General features: G+C 46.3%; 1 long non-coding RNA gene across 4 annotated transcripts; it reads left to right on the top strand.

The window, feature by feature from the left end:
* The first annotated feature begins 14,672 nt into the window (after nt 1-14,672).
* LOC119327806 lies at nt 14,673-18,273 on the top strand. 4 transcript variants are annotated; one of them, XR_005158698.1, is made up of 6 exons: nt 14,673-14,970; nt 15,061-15,276; nt 15,614-16,399; nt 16,610-16,703; nt 17,040-17,111; nt 17,888-18,268. It is a non-coding gene; the product is annotated as an uncharacterized LOC119327806 (long non-coding RNA). The 4 variants fall into 4 exon arrangements; XR_005158697.1 differs by having other exon boundaries at nt 17,040-18,273; XR_005158699.1 differs by lacking the exon at nt 17,040-17,111 and having other exon boundaries at nt 15,061-15,294; nt 17,888-18,269.
* The last annotated feature ends 1,549 nt before the right edge of the window (nt 18,274-19,822 follow it).

Raw genomic sequence — 19,822 nt, 5'->3', positions numbered from 1 at the left:
ATCTTCTAACTCAACAGGTGCAATTTCATTCTTAATTTCTTTGTATAAGTCATGAGGTATAACACTAGCACTAGCACCCATATCACATAAGCCATGATAACAATGATCTCCTATTTTAACAGAAATAACAGGCACGCCTACCACAGATCTATGTTTATCCTTATCACACGGTTTAGCATAGCAGTTTCACCTTCGAACTGAATAACATGCCCATCAATATTATCAGACAAGAGATCTTTAACAATAGCAATATTAGGTTCTACTTTAACTTGCTCAGGAGGTGTATAAGTTCTAATATTGCTTTTACGAACAACAGTTGAAGCTTTAGCATGATCCTTTATTCTAACAGGGAAAGGTGGTTTCTCAATATAAGAAGTAGGAACAATAGGATCATTATAAGTGACAGTCTGTTCTTCAACTTTAATAGGTGCAGCGACTTTTACTTCTATGGGAGGATGATATTTAAACCACTTCTCCTTAGGGAGATCAACATAGGTAGCAAAAGATTCACAGAAAGAAGCTACTATCTCAGAATCAAGTCCATATTTAGTGCTAAACTTACGGAAAATATCGGTATCCATAAAAGATTTAACACAATCAAAATTAGGTGTCATACCTGACTCCTTACCTTTGTCGAGGTCCCAATCTTTAGAGTTGCGTTTAATTCTATCCAATAAATTCCATCTGAATTCAATAGTCTTCATCATAAAAGAGCGAGCACAAGAAGTATCGAGCATGTTGCGATTGTTTTCAGAAAGCCGAGCATAAAAACTTTGCATAATTATTTCTCTCTGGAGCTCATGATTGGGGCATGAATATAACATTGATTTAAGCCTCCCCCAAGCTTGAGCGATGCTTTCTCCTTCGCGAGGCCAGAAATTATATATATAATTGCGATCATGATGAACAAGATGCATAGGGTAATACTTTTGATGAAATTCCAGCTTCAATCTTTTATAGTCCCACGATCTCATATCATCACATAGCCTATACCATATCAATGCGTCTCCCTTCAAAGATAAAGGGAAGACCTTCTTCTTAGCAACATCATCGGGTATACCTGCAAGTTTAAATAATCCACAAACTTCATCCACATATATTAAGTGCTCATCAGGATGTTTTGTTCCATCTCCTGTAAAAGGATTAGCTAGCAGTTTTTCCATCATAGCCACAGGAAATTCAAAAGGAGTTTCATTAATAGGTTTAGTAGGTTGAGGAGCAACTCTTTGCTCTACTGGACAGGGTGAAGATACCCCGAACAAGCCCCTCAGAGAATTACTTTCCATAGTAACAAGTGACAGTAAATTTCAGCACACTATATAAATTTTTCCTTACCAAATTCCACTTACCAAAGGCGCTACACTCCCCAGCAACGGCGCCAGAAAAGAGTCTTGATGACCCACAAGTATAGGGGATCTATTGTAGTCCTTTCGATAAGTAAGAGTGTCAAACCCAACGAGGAGCAGAAGGAAATGATAAGCGGTTTTCAGCAAGGTATTCTCTGCAAGTACTGAAATAAGTGGTAACAGATAGTTTTGTGATAGGATAAATTGTAACGAGCAACAAGTAACAAAAGTAAATAAACTGCAGCAAGGTGGCCCAATCCTTTTGTAGCAAAGGACAAGCCGGAACAAACACTTATAATAGGAAAAGCGCTCCCGAGGACACATGGGAATATCGTCAAGCTAGTTTTCATCACGTTCATATGATTCGCGTTCGATACTTTGATAATTTGATATGTAGGTGGACCGGTGCTTGGGTGCTGTTCTTACTTGAACAAGCATCCCACTTATGATTAACCTCTATTGCAAGCATCCGCAACTACAACAAAAGTATTAAGGTAAACCTAACCATAGTATGAAACATATGGATCCAAATCAGCCCCTTACGAAGCAACGCATAAACTAGGGTTTAAGCTTCTATCACTCTAGCAACCCATCATCTACTTATTACTTCCCAATGCCTTCCTCTAGGCCCAAATAATGGTGAAGTGTTATGTAGTCGACGTTCACATAACACCACTAGAGGCTAGACAACATACATCTTATCAAAATATCAAACGAATACCAAATTCACATGACTACTAATAGCAAGACTTCTCCCTTGTCCTCAGGAACAAACATAATTACTCACAAAGCATATTCATGTTCATAATCAGAGGGGTAATAATATGCATAAAGGATCTGAACATATGATCTTCCACCAAATAAACCAACTAGCATCAACTACAAGGAGTAATCAACACTACTAGCAACCTACTAGCGCCAATCCCGGACTTTGAGACAAGAATTGGATACAAGAGATGAACTAGGGTTTGGACATGAGATGGTGCTGGTGAAGATGTTGATGGAGATTGCCCTCTCCCGATGAGAGGAGCGTTGGTGATGACGATGGTGATGATTTCCCCCTCCCGGAGGGAAGTTTCCCCGGCAGAACAGCTCTGCCGGAGCTCTAGATTGGTTCCGCCTCGGTTCCGCCTCGTGGCGGTGGAGTCTCGTCCTGAAAGGTTGCTTCTTTATTTTTTTCTCATCGAAAGACTTCATATAGGAGAAGATGGACGTCGGAGACCCACCAGGGGACCCACGAGGTAGGGGGTGCGCCCTGGTAGGGGGGGGGGCGCCCCCCACCCTCGTGAGCAGGGTGTGGGCCCCCTGGACTTCCTCTTTGGCGAGGATTTTTCTTTATTTATTTTAAGATATTCCGTGGAGTTTCAGGACTTTTGGAGTTGCACATAATAGCTCTCTAATATTTGCTCCTTTTCCAGCCCCAGAATTCCAGCTGCCGGCATTCTCCCTCTTTATGTAAACCTTGTAAAATAAGAGACAATAGCCATAAGTATTGTGACATAACGTGAAATAACAGCCCATAATGCAATAAATATCGATATAAAAGCATGATGCAAAATGGACGTATCATCTAACATAAGTTGTCTGTGTGAATAAGCAGGTATCGCTGCAGGCTTCCACCGCTCATGCTGCGGAGGTCTCGGGACTGAAGCAGGAACTAGAGCGGGCCGAGGAAGAGCTCGGCCTCGTGAAGAAGCAGCTGGAGGATAGCCAAGGTATGGAGTAACCTGCGGGTACGTTTTAAGAGAAAATGAATAGTCCGTCCGGACTAAGGTGTCATAAACTTTATTAGGGGCCACGACCGAGGTGGAAGCCCTCAAGAAGGCGTTAGCCGAGGCCGAGGACAAAGTGGCCAAGGAACGCACCGCGCGCGAGAAGCATGAGGCCCAGGTTGGCGAGGCGCAACAACAGCTCCAGGGCGCGATCGAGAGATTTGAGTCCTTGGAGAGCGATTGTAAGGCGCAAGAGTCCGAACTGGCGAAGGCCCGCCAGAGCGCACAGGATGCACGAGCCGAAGCCCAGAATGCCCTCCAGGAAATTCAGGCGGCCAAGGAGATTGCGGTGGGTAATTCTTTCACCATGCAAAGCAAGTATGTAGAAGAAACGTTCCTTGTACTTATCTGAATTTGGGTTTTCCAGGGCGTTTATGGATCTGCCGCACAGTATATCAGATGCTGCCGAGCATTATAGAGCCGAAGAAGGGATGCCTATGGAGAAGCTATTCTGGTCCCAATATCTTGGACCCGAACATCCGTTGCCCTTCAGCGACCAGCTAAAGCAGTTGGTTGGGCTGCATAGGTCGGCAGAGCTAGCCATGGACCTGATAGTCCGGCTGTAGCCTAGCGAGCCTATACCTAGTAGCTACTTCGGCCTTGTTAAGCGGCTTGTAAGTTCCTGTCTGTGGCTCGAAGCCGTGAAACGGTCGGTCCGTATTGAAGGTGCGCGTATGGCATTTGCCCGCGTCAAGACGCATTGGGCAAAGCTGGATGCCAAGAAGCTGATGACCGAGGGGCCACCAGAGGGCAAGGAGGATCGTCGACTCGAGCTCTATTTTGATGGCGTCCTGGAGGGGTCCTGCCTTGTGGCGGTGCAATGTTCGAAGGATGTCATATTCCCATGAGAACATTTGTATTATCTTGTCCTGTAATATGGAACAATGATGTTATGTATTATAATGCTTGCGATTTACATTTTACCTCCTGTACGGCCGTTTATGAAATCTGAGGGTTGACCAGTCGTCGGCTTCTGCCCCCACATAGATAGTACGGGGGTGTTCGAGATAAATCTAAACACTCTTTACTCCACATTCTGGTCCTTAAAGGAGGTGTTTAGCGCAACGAACAAGGCAATCAGACTATGTGGCCTTTACCGCCCTCACTTAGCCATAGGAGTTTGACAATTAAGAAAGTTGGTGGAGCCCCTGGTATTCGGGAAGCCGAACTAGGGGCGTTGTACATGCCTAATCGGAGGAACTGATTCTTCTCAAGAAGCAGAAAAAAATCTCTAACGATTTGGAACCTCTTGAACAGCTGACCAGCTCTCGCCGCATCATGACAGTCAGTTTTCGGCTTTCTCTACTGAGGTGCTCGTCCAGAATAACCGGGACACAATCATAGTAGTTCTCCCTTTACTACCCTAGACGATATAGCGGAATCGTAAGGTAGTAAGCACAGGAGCCGGGCAACCCAACTATAGACCAAAGACATGATTCGGAGCCGATGCATATAATGCTATAAGTTCGGGGTGCCGAACTATACTGGAAAAGTGTTCGGACTTTTATTGTCGTAATGCGGGGTGTAATGAAGCCCCTGGCGCAGTAATACATACCATGGTGTACGTGTGCAATAAGTAATATATACAAAGGTGAGGAAACAGGAAAATTAAGTAATAAGCTGACGCCAATATTTATTCACCATTGTGATGTAATTAGTACGTCGAGGCGTACTTTGTGCAAGTAATGTGATAAGCAAGTAAAGCTATTTAACATGCCGCAACCAAGGGCAAGCTGCGTGTGGGTATGTAAAACAAATATGGAAATTGTTTAGTAGAGACCACCTGGGGATTCCCTTGTATGCCAGAGCTCCTTGCCTCCATGGTATGTTCTGCAAACGGGTCGTCCGCATAGACCTCGAAAAGAGAAAAAAACCGTAATAAAAAAGAAAATATAAAGGCGTGCGAATCCCAGGGCCGGTCAAGCCGCACTGTGGATCGCGAGCGAGTTATGCCTCCGTCAGTACCCATGGGGTTTTGAGTGCGTAGTTATGTACGTGCGGTACGGATGCCATTTCCTCATCGGGGCTGGGATGGAGGCCGAATTTACTAATTCAGCTCTTGACGAACCGAGCTGCCCTGTTGCAGTGTAGTCCGGACCTTCTTAACGATGTCTAGGGGCTCGGCAGCCGGATTATGGTGCCGCTTGAGAAGGCCGCTCTGTACTGCTACTGCTAGGGCTACGGCATGCTCCTCTGTATGGAGGGAACGTTTCATGTTTCCATTTACTGTAATGACGCCACGTGGACCGGGCATCTTGAGCTTGAGATAAGCATAATGTGGCACCACGTTGAATCTAGCAAACGTGGTTCGTCCGAGCAGTGCGTGGTAGCCGTTGCGGAAGGGGACGATATCGAAGATTAGCTCTTCGCTTTGAAAGTTATCCGGGGAACCGAAGGCCACCTCCAGCATGATCGATCCCGTACAACGGGCCTCTACGCCTGGTATAACTCCTTTAAAGGTAGTTATCGTGGGCTTGATTCGTGTGGGATTAATGCCCATTTTGCATACTGTATCCTGATAGAGCGGGTTGAGGCTGCTACCACCGTCCATTAGGACTCGTGTCATGTGAAATCCGTCGATGATTGGGTCGAGTACCAATGCGGCCGAACCGCCATGACGGATGCTAGTTGGATGATCACGATGATCAAAGGTGATCGGGAATGACGACCATGGGTTAAATTTTGGGGCGACTGGCTATACCGCATAAACGTCCCTGAGTGCACGCTTGCGCTCCCTTTTGGGGATGTGTGTAGCATATATCATGTTCACCGTTTTGACTTGAGGTGGGAATTTCTTCTACCCCCCAATGTTCGTCTGCCAGGGCTCCTCGTCTTCGTCCTCGCTCTGTGATTCCCCTTCCTTGTTTCCGCTATTTACCTTGCTGGCTTGCTTAAAGATCCGGCAATCTCTGTTAGTATGGTTGGCCGGTTTGTCTGGGGTGCCATGTATCTGGCACGGACGATTGAGTATGCGGTCCAAGCTGGATGGTCCTCCGCCATTCCTTTTATATGGCTTCTTTCGCTAGCCAGACTTGGACTCACTGAATCTGGCGTGAACTGTAGTGTCATCGGTGTTATCGCCATTGCTTCGGCGTTTGTGTCTATTGCGCCGGAGCTTGCTGGTGCTGTTTTTGGCCTCGGAGGGGCCTGTCTCACTGGCTGTGTTTTTGCTATGAGCCAGCCAATTGTCCTCACTCGTGCAAAAGCGGGTCATGAGTGCCGTAAGGGCTGCCATGGATTTCAGCTTTTCTTGGCCAAGGTGGCGTGCTAGCCATTCGTCACGGATGCTGTGTTTAAAGGCCGCTAGGGCTTCGGCATCCGGATAGTCAACGATCTGGTTCTTTTTGGTTAGGAACCTAGTCTAGAATTTTCTGGCTGATTCTCCAGGTTGTTTAACTATGTGGCTTAAGTCATCGGCATCGGGTGGCCGGACATATGTACCTTGGAAGTTGTCAAGGAAGGCTTCTTCCAAGTCCTCCCAGCTGCCGATGGAATTTTTGGGCAGGCTATTTAGCCAGTGTCGAGCTGGCCCTTTGAGCTTTAGTGGGAGGTATTTGATGGCGTGGAGGTCGTCTCCACAGGCCATGTGGATGTGGAGAATAAAGTCCTCAATTCATACTGCGGGATCAGTTGTTCCGTCGTATGTTTGAATATTGACGGGCTTGAACCCCTCAGGGAATTCATGATCCATCACTTCAGCTATGAAACAGAGAGGGTGTGCGGCGCCTCTATATCAGGCCGCGTCACGGTGCACCTCCGATGAAGTCCGTCTGCGGTTATCGGCCCGGCTATGACTAGGTTTGTCACGTCCGAATAGGTAGCCATCATCTCGAGTCGGGAAGCGTCCTCGTGATCCACAGATTGATCTGGTGTGTCCTGCTCTACTATCCAGATCCTACCGAAGGTCGTATGTATGGTCCCCAGCTGTTATGTCCCTGTTTTTGCGAGGTGGTGGGGAGGGCTATTGTTCGGCCTGATTTGCCGTTTTATCCCGACGCGGGGTGGTCGGTCCGCCACACTATCCCGACCATGTGGTGGTCGGTCCGCATTGCGTGAGGGAGGTATGGGATCTAGTGCCTCCTCATCGAACTGAGGTAGCAGTCTGCGCTTTGGGTAACTCTTGACTGGGCGCTCGAGGCCGTTTTCTTCGGCTGCCAGGACATCGGTCCATCTATCAGTGAGTAGGTCTTGATCGACATGGAGTTGTTGCTGCTTTTTCTTCAGGCTTCTTGCGGTAGCTATTAGCTGGCGCTTGAAGCGCTCCTGCTCGAGGGGTTCCTGAGGCACGATGAAGTCCTCATTGCCGAGGCTCTCATCATCCTCGGAGACTGGATGATAACTACCATCATCTGGGTTATTGGGCATGGCCTGTTTATCAGGGTTATCTTGCCCGTTGTCATGTTCCTCCTGTTCGGATGTAGCCTCGACAGGGTCTTCATTGTTTTCGACGTCGCCCGGAGTACTATTTTCTCCGGTGCCAGTGTTGCCATCTTTTGAGCGACGAGGCTTAGAGCGGCGTTTAGGGCGCCGACGCTTGGACTGTGTCTCAGGAGGTTTATTCACAACTGGATCTCCTTTGTCATTGTCGCTAGCTTTTTTAGGTGTGTCGACCATGTACACATCGTACGAAGAGATGGCCGTCCAATGCCCAGTAAATGGCGGGTCTTGGCCTTGCTCCTTGTCGGCATCGTTGTCCATACCGTCGATGTCCTCGGAGCCGTAATCAAGCACGTTGGTTAAGTCATCGACAGTGGCTATGAAGTGGGTGGCGGGTGGGAAGCAAAATTTCCCGTCATCAGCCTTTGGCTCAAACCGAACATAGTTCGGCTGTGAGTCCTTCTCCAAGGACAAATTCTTTAAAGAGTTTAGCACATCACCCAAAGGTGAGTGCTTAAAAACGTCTGCGGTGCTGAATTCGAAGATCGATAACCGATCTAGCTCGGTGTCCGTAAGCGTACATGGTCCGGAACTTATAGCCGGAGACGAGTCCGAAGTTCCATTGGCGCAAATATTGCAGGGTGTCGAGTCTACGTGCGGCTCCAGCGCCGCGGACTCTATGGCCTCGAATTGCACGGTCTGCTATGGTTCTAAGGCCATTGCAGCAACAGGAGCCCTCTCCTGAATCTGGTTCGATGATAGATTTAGGTCACATTCATCGGAGTGAAGGGGAGCGATCGCCGCGGTCCCAAATCCATTGAGGATCAAGTCTCCATGGATATCCACGGCGTGGTTCAGGCTCCCAAATCTGACCTGGTGGCCAGGGGCGTAGCTATCGATCTGCTCCAGATGGCCAAGCGAGTTGGCCCGCAATACGAAGCCGCCAAACATGAAAATCTGTCTGGAGAGGAAGGTTTCTCCTTGGACAGCGTCACTATAGACGATTGAAGGGGCCACCGAACCTTTCGTTGACAGCACAGTGGAACTCTCAATGAAAGCACCAATGTCGGTGTCAAAACCGGCGGATCTCGGGTAGGGGGTCCCGAACTGTGTGTGGATCGATGGTAACAGGAGGCGGGGGACACGATGTTTTACCCAGGTTCGGGCCCTCTCTATGGAGGTAATACCCTACTTCCCGCTTGATTGATCTTGATGAATATGAGTATTACAAGAGTTGATCTACCACGAGATCGTAATGGCTAAACCCTAGAAGCCTAGCATGTATGACTATGGTAATGAATCTATCCTTTCCGGACTAACCCCTCCAGTTTATATAGACACCAGGGGGGGATCTTGGGTTACATAGAGTCGGTTACATAAGAAGGAATCTTCATAGTCGGTCGCCAAGCTTGCCTTCCACGCCAAGGAGAGTCTAATCCGGACACAGATACAATCTTCGTCCTTCATGTCTTCACAACCCATTAGTCCGGCCCATGGATAACAGGCCGGATGCCCGAGGACCCCTTAGTCCAGGACTCACTCAACAGGCCTTCCAGTTTGAAGAAATTGCAAACCGTCAGAGTTGGTGGATACCTGAACCTCAACATGATAAACCTCTTGATGAAAACCATAACCATCAGCCCACGGATCCCTTGAAGCAAGCCAAGGACGAAGAGCATGAAACAGGGTGATGTTTAGTTGCTGACGAGGAACAGGACCAACCAGCATGATGGACAACAGATCATTGCCCTGGGCAGAAAGACCAAACCTCATACCTTGGCCATGAATATCCAGAGTTATGGTAAGCATGTTGTCTTCTTGTGGCTTAGGGGCAAGTTGGTTCGGCAGAGCAGGAGAGATGTTACCATCAGCAAATGCTGGAATAATGAGCAAGTCCGACTGAGTAGATGAACTATCATCAGAGAAAGTGACTGAATCATGCCAAGCTTGCATTGGATTGTCAGAGATGTTGGTTTCAGGAACCACTCCATGCATCACAGTAAGACCCTGGGAAGCGAGCCATGCTTGATAGTTCATAATATGAGGTGGCATGGGGTGCAGGTGGTGCAGGCCACACACCCCATCCTCCATTGTGAGCCTGGCCAGCTTGATGTGCAACATTGTTGGGTGGAGCGCCATTGCGGGGTGCAACATTTTGCACCAGCAAGTTGTGCACCTGTTGTTGATACAACTGCTCTACTGTAAGCTCATGTCCGAACTACGGGTGTGGGTTGCCGTCATGTGGTGGTGGTTCCTCTCCAGGAGGGAGCACTTCAGGTAACAATCCATTCCAATCATTACTATGTAAGATAGTAACCTGAACTGTCCAGCAGTCACGAGCTCCTCCAAGTTGCCAAACCACAAAGCTCTTTGGAATCAAATTCAGACGGATCATGCAAGCCTTGAGAAGGATGAAACGTCTGTCCTGACAAGGATTGTACCATGAGACCAAAGAACCATATCCCCCTAGAGCCTTGGTTATCTAATAATCTGTTTGGTAATCTTAAGGAAACCAAAGAACATAAGCCAAATCTCCGGCCCAAAAGAAGTTGTACGTCTATTCAGGGCTTCATTGTGGGGCACAAAGGAAATCAACAGATCTTCATCTTCCAGTTCCAGGGGAGTGGCGACAATAGTGTCACGCATGAAAGAATCCACGAAACCAAAAACCCCTATTCCGAATGGATGGTCACTAGATTCAGTAGTAAAGAGTTGAGCCTCGTGAAGCAAACCTTCAACTTGAGTGCGAATGGCAGCCCGTCGATGGAGGAGAACATAATGGCTGGCCTCTGGGATGGCCAAGAAGTCGTGGTTGAGCGGCGCGATTGACCCGACCACCATTCCTAACCTCACCAGGTGGTCCGCAGGGCCAGGTTCCACCGCAAAGCCCAGCGGCAGGAAGGGGACGCGATTCAGAGGGTAGTTCGCCATAGTCGACGAGATGGTAGCTGGCGGCGTCAATGGTGGTGAATGCAGAGTGGTGGCAGGGAGCGGTGGAGTGTAGCAGCGGGGTGGAATTTGGGCAATCGAGGTGGAAGACGTAGCGTGAGGGGTAGAATGGGCAACTAGAGATGATTTGGGGACCCACCTCTGTTTTGGGGCTAGGATTTTTCAAAGGCACTGGCGCTCCACATGCCCATAGAATTCACACGATGCACATCGCATAGTGGAGCTCTTCTGCTTGATACGGCGAGGAGGATCCAAGGGTGCATAATTGCCGTGTTGATTGAAGTGATTCCCGGTGTCAAGCGATTGTTGACTAAAAGTAGGCTATTGTGGTGCATTCAGAGGGCAATTAAAAGCCTTGTGGTCACGTGCGGAGCATTTGATGCAGATTAACCGGGCTTGGCATGAAATCTTTTTATGGCCCCATTGGAGGAATTTAGAGCAGAGGGAGGCCCAATTATCGGATATTTCCTTGATATCCTCCTCTAAATAGTGGGCTTGTGCCAAATCTGCCATATGCTAAAAGCTGAGAAAGGGAGGCCAAGATTTATGCGGGGGTGCATATTTGAACGCAGACTTAAGAAAACTCTGCGGTAAAGTCAGGTATTGGGCCTTAATAGAGCATTGAAAGCTACCCAAGAGAATATATGCCCCTCATGAGCAACCTCTAATTCCTCCTGCCCGAGATACCGCTGCATTAACTCAAGGTGAGAACGGTCGGGCTGAAATGAAGTTGAATTCAATTTCGTATGAACAGAGGGATGAGCCGTATCCTTGACACCCTGATCAACTGGGACAGAAGATGAAGCTTCAGCAAAATGTTTGTTGGAGAAAGCCATGAAATCAATAGGTGCCAACTTGAATTTGCTGAGAGGGTGATCCGACGTAGAACTCAAAGTATCAACCTTCATTGGAGAACATATGTGAGTTTTGATCGCCATGGGATTTCTAGTGGAGATGTCTAGCAATTCCTTGTCTGCATGCCATTGTGAATCAAAATGTTTGTAACCATTGAAAAGGCCATTGAACAAGTGGAAGTGGCAAATGAAATCTGGCCAAATACGATCCTTGAGGCCATGAATGTAGTGACCAACTTTGTTACTCGCCACTGAGAAACGAAAAGATCTCTCATTGAGCCGAGAAACCATAAACCCTTTGTGGTGGCCATCAATGCAACATTGTAGAGCTACGCCCACTGAATCCTTAGAGAGGGGAAAGGAAGCCGAGGAGAAAGAAACTACGAAGAAGAACTCCTTTGTGTTGTGGGAGGGATAAAAATGAACCATTTCTCCATAACGTCAACGTTCCTGATCTGCAACCGCAAGGCCAGGCTTGAAATCCCAATGTATGAGACCTTCCATGGAGCAAATCATAGGCTAGATCCATGGTGTGTGGTGTGGAGCAGGTGGGAGAGGAGAGGGAGGAGGGTGGAGGGTGGAGAGGAGAGCCATCCACCGTACTGTTGTTGTCCAGCTCTCCATTCGTTCTAATTGATAATGCCCATGCTACTAACCCTTGTTGCGAGCATGTGCATCTCGTGGAGGAAAATGCTAAGTTGAAAGAGCAACTTGAGAAGGGCCTTGTGGCTTGCATACAAGGCGAGAAGAACCTCAATGACCTTTTGAGAAATCAAAATGAAGTTGTAGGAAAGGAAGGACTTGGCGGTTTGTACCCAAGTCAAAGAAGAAAAATAAGAAGAAGAACAAGACCAAGCAATCTCTCCTGCTCAACGACACCTTTGTCAAGGCGGGTGAGTGTGATCATGAGAAGAAGAATAACAAGGAAGTGGGTGGTAATGCCAAGAAGGGCAAAACCGCCCCTAGCAATGAAGCCGGTGACTTTAACCCCTCTTATGTTTTGTGCCATGCTAGTGATGGGCGTGTTTATGCTAAATTTGTTGGTTCTTCTTATGAGTACATTGAATGGTCTATTTGGGTACCTAAGACCCTAGTTACTAACATCAAAGGACCCATTCAAAAATGGGTACCTAAATTCAAGCATTGATCTCTTGTAGGAGTTTGCTTCCGGGGGGGAGGGGGTGTCATGGTTGCTCGATAGTGGAGCAATAAATAATATGACTGGGAGCAAGAACTTGGTGGTGGATGTGAATCCAATTCCATCTATGCCCACCCATGTCCAATTCGGTGATGCTTCAACTTCTAAGGTATTGGGGCTTGGCAAGGTGGTCATCTCACAAGATTTATCTATTGAGAAGGTCATGATTGTTGAGTCCCTTGCATACAATTTACTTTCCGTTCATCAACTTGCACTTATGGGCTTCACAACATTCTTTGATATTGATACCATGGCCCTTTTGTGGAGAAAGACTCTTAAAGTAACCTTTGTTGGGCATGTCGAGAATGGTCTCTATGTGGTGAACTTTTCGGAGCGACCCACTAAGACCGTGACTTGCCTAATTGCTAAAGTTGATGTGGGTTGGCTTTGGCATTGCCGACTATCCCATGTCAATATGAGATCTTTGCAAAGGCTCCTCAAAGGGGATCACATCCGCGGACTAACAAATGTGAGTTTTGCCAAAGATCATGCTTGTAGTGCTTGTATCGAAGGAAATCTTCATGAAACGGCTCACCGACCCTCGACTATCATCTACTCGAAGAGGCCCTTGGAGCTCCTTCACATGGATCTCTTTGGACCTCCATCCTTTAATAGTCTTGGTGGAAGAAAGTATTGCTTGGTGATTGTGGTTGACTACTCAAGATATACATGGGTATATTTATTCAAGAGGAAGAGTGAGACTCAAATCAACTTTGCAAATGAAGCTCAACGTCAACTAGAAGCAAAGATCTTGATGATTAGAAGTGACAACGACACCAAATTCAAGAACTACACCTTGGATGAGTTTCTTAGTGACGAGGGGATCAAACACCAATATGCCGCACCCTATACCCCTCAACAAAATAGTGTGGCGGAGAGGAAGAACTAGACGTTGATGGATGCGGCAAGGACCATGATGGCAGAATTCAAATCTCCGTACAACTTTTGGGCTAAAGCCATCAACACTGCTTGCCATGCATCCAATCGACTCTATCTCCACAAAGGCTTGAACAAGACTCCATATGAGATACTTACCGACAACAACCTAACCTTACTTCCGGGTATTCGGTTGTAAGTGTTTCATTCTCAAGAAAGGTGTTTGTTTGTCTAAATTCGAACCTAGAGCTCAAGAGGGCATATTTGTTGGTTATGCAACAAACTCTCATGCTTACCATGTCCTCAACAAGTCCACAGACTCATTGAGGAGACGTGTAACATGGAGTTTGATGAAAATAACGGCTCCCAAGTGGAGCACAGTGGTCTTTGTGATGTAGGTGATGAAATCCCCCCCCCCCAAAGCCATAAGAAGAATGGGGATTGGTCAAATACTCCCTATTAAGGAACCCCTTGTGGCCGAAGGAGAAGGACAATGCTCTACTCAAGTGGATCCATCATCTACGCTAGACCCACACGCTTCTGAAGAACAAAGTGAAGGCCCTCAACCCAATGAACAAGATCAAGGGCAAGATCAACTCCATGGAGATGGTGATGCACCAAATGATGTCCAAGATCAATTTCATGCCTCCGAGCTCGTTCAAGATCAAGAGCAAGATTAAGGTCAAGAGCAAGCTCAAGACGGTGCTCAAGATCAAGAGCAAACTCAATATGGTGCTCAAGATGTGCAAGATGATCCTCAAATGCCCATCAAGGAACTTTTTGTGCTTGGGAGCTTGAGAAAAGGGGTAACTACTCATAAACAATTGTCAAAATTTTGTGAGCATCACACGTTTGTTTCGCGTGTTGAAGCCCAAAAGGTACATGAGGCACTTGATGATGTGGATTGGCTTGAAGCTATGCACGATGAACTCAACAACTTCGAGCACAATCAAGTTTGGGAATTAGTGCCAAGGCCAATGGAGGGACATAATTTCATCGAGACCAAATGGATCTTGAATAACAAGCAAGATGCGAATGGTGTGGATGTTCGAAACAAGGCAAGATTGGTGGCACAAGGCTACTCCCAAGTCGAGGGCATCGACTACGGTGAAACCTTTGCCCCCGTAGCTCGTCTTGAATCTATTTGCATGTTGCTTGCATATGCATCTCATCATGATTTTGAATTGCAACAAATAGAACCCTTTAACAGTCGCGCAATGTGTGCTTGCTCGCCGTGTCCAAGTCAGCTTCGGTACACGCCAACGCATGAATAGTGCTTTCAGTTCCGGTTGGATGTGAATGGGTTGGGCAGGAGCGCCTCGTTCGTGGCCAGATAGCACCTCCCCACGAGGATTTGCCTTCCCCACGAAGGCAAACAACTTCCTCGCCTCTTCCACCCCTTCCCTCGCCGCAACCACTCCCTGTTGTTCTCCGCCGCCTCCACGCCCCGCACGCCGCACCCCCTCCCCCTCAGCTCTGGCCCATGGTGAAGCAACACCGCGTCCCTCGCCGAGTTGGACGCCATCTGGCTGGAAGCCAGACCTCGAGCCCGACGCCTCTAGCGCCCCCGACAATTTCCATGTGGATCCGGTCTTTAGGTGAGCCCTTTTTTGTGAATCCATGTAGCGGTGGTTCTGCAGATGTTGTTTTTACTAATGTGTGGTGGTTTAACCCCACTTTTGTGGCAGGCTGCCAATCTTTTCGGATGTAGTTGGCCAGCGGGCTCGAATCTGAATGAGATAAGCGATGTGGGTATCCGACGAGGAGACAAGATTTGTCAGTGCCGGTGCATTTGGATGGCGGCGGCACCACTGCGTAAGATGCGAATAGCAGGGATAGCGAGCTGGCGCAGTCCGAAGAGTGCAGTGAAGCCGGATCCGCAAGCTTCCAGGAGGATTAAATCGGTACTATTACACAAACTGGTACACTCTGGTTTCGTTAATGCTGCAGTTCTTTGATGAAAATGGACGCAATTTCTCCCTTATAAAATGGACCACTGTCTGATTAAGGAACATAATGACATTTGGGAATAAGTTTTTAGATGTTAGAACATAAGAATACTAAGCTTTCAGCTGAATTGCTGCATGCTGCCGTGGTGTTTGCATAAGTAGTGTTATATATATTTTAGTTTAGTCATGTGCATCTGTGGTGCTAACCTTCAGTTCAATCCTATGTTATACATGTGCTTCAATAGTTCATGCTGATGCTTGAGATGACAAAGCTTTTCGGTGTATCCTGCAGGGTAATCCACCAGAGCAATAGGAGGATGGGAGCTGAGGCCTGATCGGGATGCAGCGCCCGTCCCGGTCCCTGCTGCCGTCGGAGAGGCGAGGATGCTGTCGGCCGCGCCATAGCAGCTCGGCAGTTCCATGAACAGCGGGGCGACCTATGCTGCAGCCACGCTGTTGCACGGCTCCACACCCCCAGCATGAATGGGGATGGGTATGACAGCGACAACAGCTACAACGCCAGGCGGCCCATGAGTACCCGACTACCTGCTCTCCTATAGGCTGTAGCTACTACGTTTTGTTCTGTTTGATGGAGTACTACTACTTTGTGTACCTGTTTTGATTTTGGCATAACAATTAGAGTAAATAGTGTTTTGCTGCTAAGCATGGCATGTTTGTTCTCTCAGGTTGTGAGTTTTCTAATGTTGTTTCATAACGGAAAAAAATTCCCAGACTGGTGGAAAGAGGAGAAAGGTTGGGGCTCAGACGGATACTTGTTTAATTTTTCAGGGTTAATGTCACTATTCTATCTTCTTGCTGTTGTAAGTTGTTGGCCTGCCCATGCTACTAGAGCTGTCATGGGTGCTTGGTTTTGCAGGTTGGATTCTGGAGGATCGACAACCTACAGGCCGGCTGGATCATGTGCCCGCCTGTTCTTAATTTGAAACTCGGTGGTTGATTCATAGGAATCGTTACTAAGCCCACACTCTACTGTACCTAATTGTCATTGTCACCTCAGTGGTTGATTCATGGGAATCTTTACCAAGCCGATGAGAATGACTTGTGAGTTTCGATGATGGTTCGTTCTTCTCCTACTTCTAATTTTCTCCTCTTTACCACTACTTGTCACTCGGTGCCGATTCCGTTCATCATCGTGGTTACTAATAATGCAGTGTCATGACCATGTAATTCAATTTTTCGATTATTCAAATTCTGATAGCACCAGAAAATATTTTCTATTTGCATTAGTAATCATATTAGTGCCTGAATTATGGTATACTTTGTGCAGATCCCCTCGTAAATGAATTTGACTGAATCAAGTCAATCTCCACTTTCAAGGATGTTCACAGTAACAAAGGCATTTTTGGAATCATACCTCGACTGTAAGTATCATCTATTTTTTTTCTTGGCTAAAGTATCATTTATGTTTTTATAAGCAAGCCTGTTATGCATGATGTGTTTCCTGTTATGTGCAAGTTTTATTTTACTGCCCCGCAAAAAAAAGTTTTATTTTACTGTTATCTCTTGGTTGGGAATACATGCAAATGAAGTTACTAGCTTTCCTTTTTCTGGTAGTAACTTAAACCATGCACTTCACTTATCAGTTATTGCTAGATTGGATAAGTTGGTGTTATTATACACAGAAACCACAATATTTCATAGTTAAGCTATTCTACTGTGGTGACTGATAACTAGCGACAATATCATTTCATAACCAGGATGTAGCATGTGTTCCTAAAGCTATTGACTTGGTAGCCAGAGAACTCACTTCCCCGCGACTCCTGGTCATGGTACCTTGACTCTCATATGTTTGTTCATCGGTCATCAAGTATTTTATGTATTGCAGCTTCAAACTAGTGTCTTTAAGAATTTGTTTTCACAATGACAAGAAACTTCTAACTCAGCGTTTCGTTTTCATCTACTGCACTATATATTCGTCTTGCATTTTACAGTTAAATTCATCCACTGCAGTATTGACTAATTTCTCTTACCACATGACTACATTTCTTCAAACTATGTTGGTTTTTAGTCCTTGAGCTACTCCCAATAGTAGATCCATGAATTTTGTTATCCTTATGTGAAATATATTACTGACTACTTGGAAAATTAGATAGGGCTTTGGTACTGCTATTTTTATACCACGCACAAACTCTACAACACTAAGGCCAAATTTTTAATATTGATCATTTGTGTATTTTTTCTTCATGTATAATTTCCAGTGTTGACAGCATAAACTAATCTGATCCATCAAGCATTTATAAAATACCATGGGAATATTTCATTAGGCACCACCAAACTGACAATTCTTCACTTGACACTTTCAATGCTTGTCATTGAGTGTATGATTGTTTCTAACTGAATAGGATTTGCTTTTCATCCACTGTAGTTTATGATAATCTTGTAATCTACAACCTAAATTCTATTATTGTTTGCTTTACTTTCAACTTTCATTGTTTACTTTATCTTACTTAGTGCAATCTTCTTATGTTTAGCTCTGCTTTTCTATCAAACCTCACTTAACATTTTATTCTAACCACACAATTTGAGAGCATCTTCCTTTGTTTAGCTCGGCGGGATCAAACACCACCATCCTCGCGGACGTCCAACCAGCACCATGCAACTAATGGTGCTGCCGGCATGATGACGCCCTCCTCCGTGCTGATCTAGCTTTTCAACCTGTCATTCCGGGCATCTGCTTTTGATGTGCTATTTGCTCTCTTTTCATAAGTGTAGCTTACATGATCAGTTTTGTAGGTGCACTATACTTCTGTGTTGTATCTTTGTTTTTCAAGAAGCGGCAGCGTGCTCCTGTCAGTGTTATTTTATTGCTATCCATTGGCATGTGCTACGAGAAGTGAAAAGGGTGTATATGCATGTACCAATGCTAAGTAATTTAGCTACTTTCATCAATTCAGCAACATTTGTCAGTGCATGTGTTGCCTAGACCACAGAAAGCAAGTGAAAGATGCGGCCACCTACCAGGCACCGCCAAACTTTATCTCAGGAGGCGCCACGAGGTGGCGCCCCAACCCCTAGTGGATGTGAAGAGTGCATTCCTTAATGGTCTGTTGAATGAGTTGTTGTATGTCAAACAACCTCCGGGATCTGAGGATCCCAAGCTCCCCACTCATGTATACAAACTCAAAAAGGTGCTCTATAGCCTCAAACAAGCCCCACGTGCATGGTATGAGCACCTTACCGAGTTGTTACAAGATCGTGGGTTTGAAATTGGGAAAATCGATCCCACTCTTTTTACTAAGAGGGTCAAAGGGGATTTGTTCGTATGCCAACTACATGTTGATGATATTATTTTTGGTTCTCCTAACAAATCTTCCAATGATGAGTTTGCCGCACTAATGACCGCGAAGTTTGAGATGTCTATGATGGGAGAGTCGAAGTTCATTCTCGGGTTCGGAGTCAAGCAAAGTAGAGAAGGAACATTAATCAACCAAGCCAAGTATACCCAAGACATGCTCAAGAAATTCAAGCTAGATGATGTAAGGCCGGTCAAGTTCCCCATGCCAACCAAATGCAAGCTTGACAGTGATCCCAATGGTAAAGCGGTGGATCAAAAGGTATATCGTTCCATGATTGGATCATTTCTTTACCTTTGTGCATCTGGACCGGATATCATGTTGAGTGTGGGAATTTGTGCACGGTTTCAAGCCGCACCTAAGGAAAGCCACTATGTGCCGGTCAAGTGAATCTTTCGATATTTGGCTCATACCTCAAACTTTGGCTTATGGTACACCAAAGGAGCAAACTTCGATCTCATGGGTTACTCGGACTCGGATTGGGCGGGAGATTGTGTGGAAGGGAAGTCAACTTCCGGAGGGTGCCAATTCATTAGTCGCTCTTTGGTGAGTTGGTCTTCGAAGAAGCAATATTTAGCCGCCGCAAGTTTTTGTGCACAATTGCTACGGATGAGGCAAACTTTGAAGGATTACGGTGTCACTTGTGACAAAGTGCCTCTTCTATGTGACAATGAAAGTGCTATCAAGATCTCTCACAATCCGGTGCAACATAGCAAGACGAAGCATATTGAGATTTGTCATCATTTCATTAGGGATCACATCAAGCATGGAGATATTGAGATCATCTACATCAACACTCAAGAGCAACTAGCGGATATCTTCACCAAGCCTCTAGACGAAGCAAGATTTCGCGAGTTAAGGCATGAGCTAAATATCATTGATTTGAGCAACGTGGCTTGAATCTAAGCACACCCCACCACACTCATCATCACATCTTGTTCTAGATGTAGGCATGGGCATAAGGGGAGTGTTGTTCTATCAATGAACTCTCCCTCCCCCCATTATGCATAAATCAATCTAATCTTTCACATTAGCCATATTTTATTGTACTTGTGCTTCAAAGATGAGTTCTAGTCATGGGACCAAGGTTAAAATCTTCCCGGTGCCATCCTTTTAACTCAAACATAGGTGGCTCCGGCCACCGCCCTCCCCTCACGATCAATGGTTGTTGTTGGTATTGAGGTCAT

Source organism: Triticum dicoccoides, chromosome 7A, assembly GCF_002162155.2.
Source record: "Triticum dicoccoides isolate Atlit2015 ecotype Zavitan chromosome 7A, WEW_v2.0, whole genome shotgun sequence".
Classification (NCBI taxonomy): domain Eukaryota; kingdom Viridiplantae; phylum Streptophyta; class Magnoliopsida; order Poales; family Poaceae; genus Triticum; species Triticum dicoccoides.
Note: the sequence above shows the minus strand (reverse complement) of the source record. Positions and strands in the feature narration are given on the sequence as shown.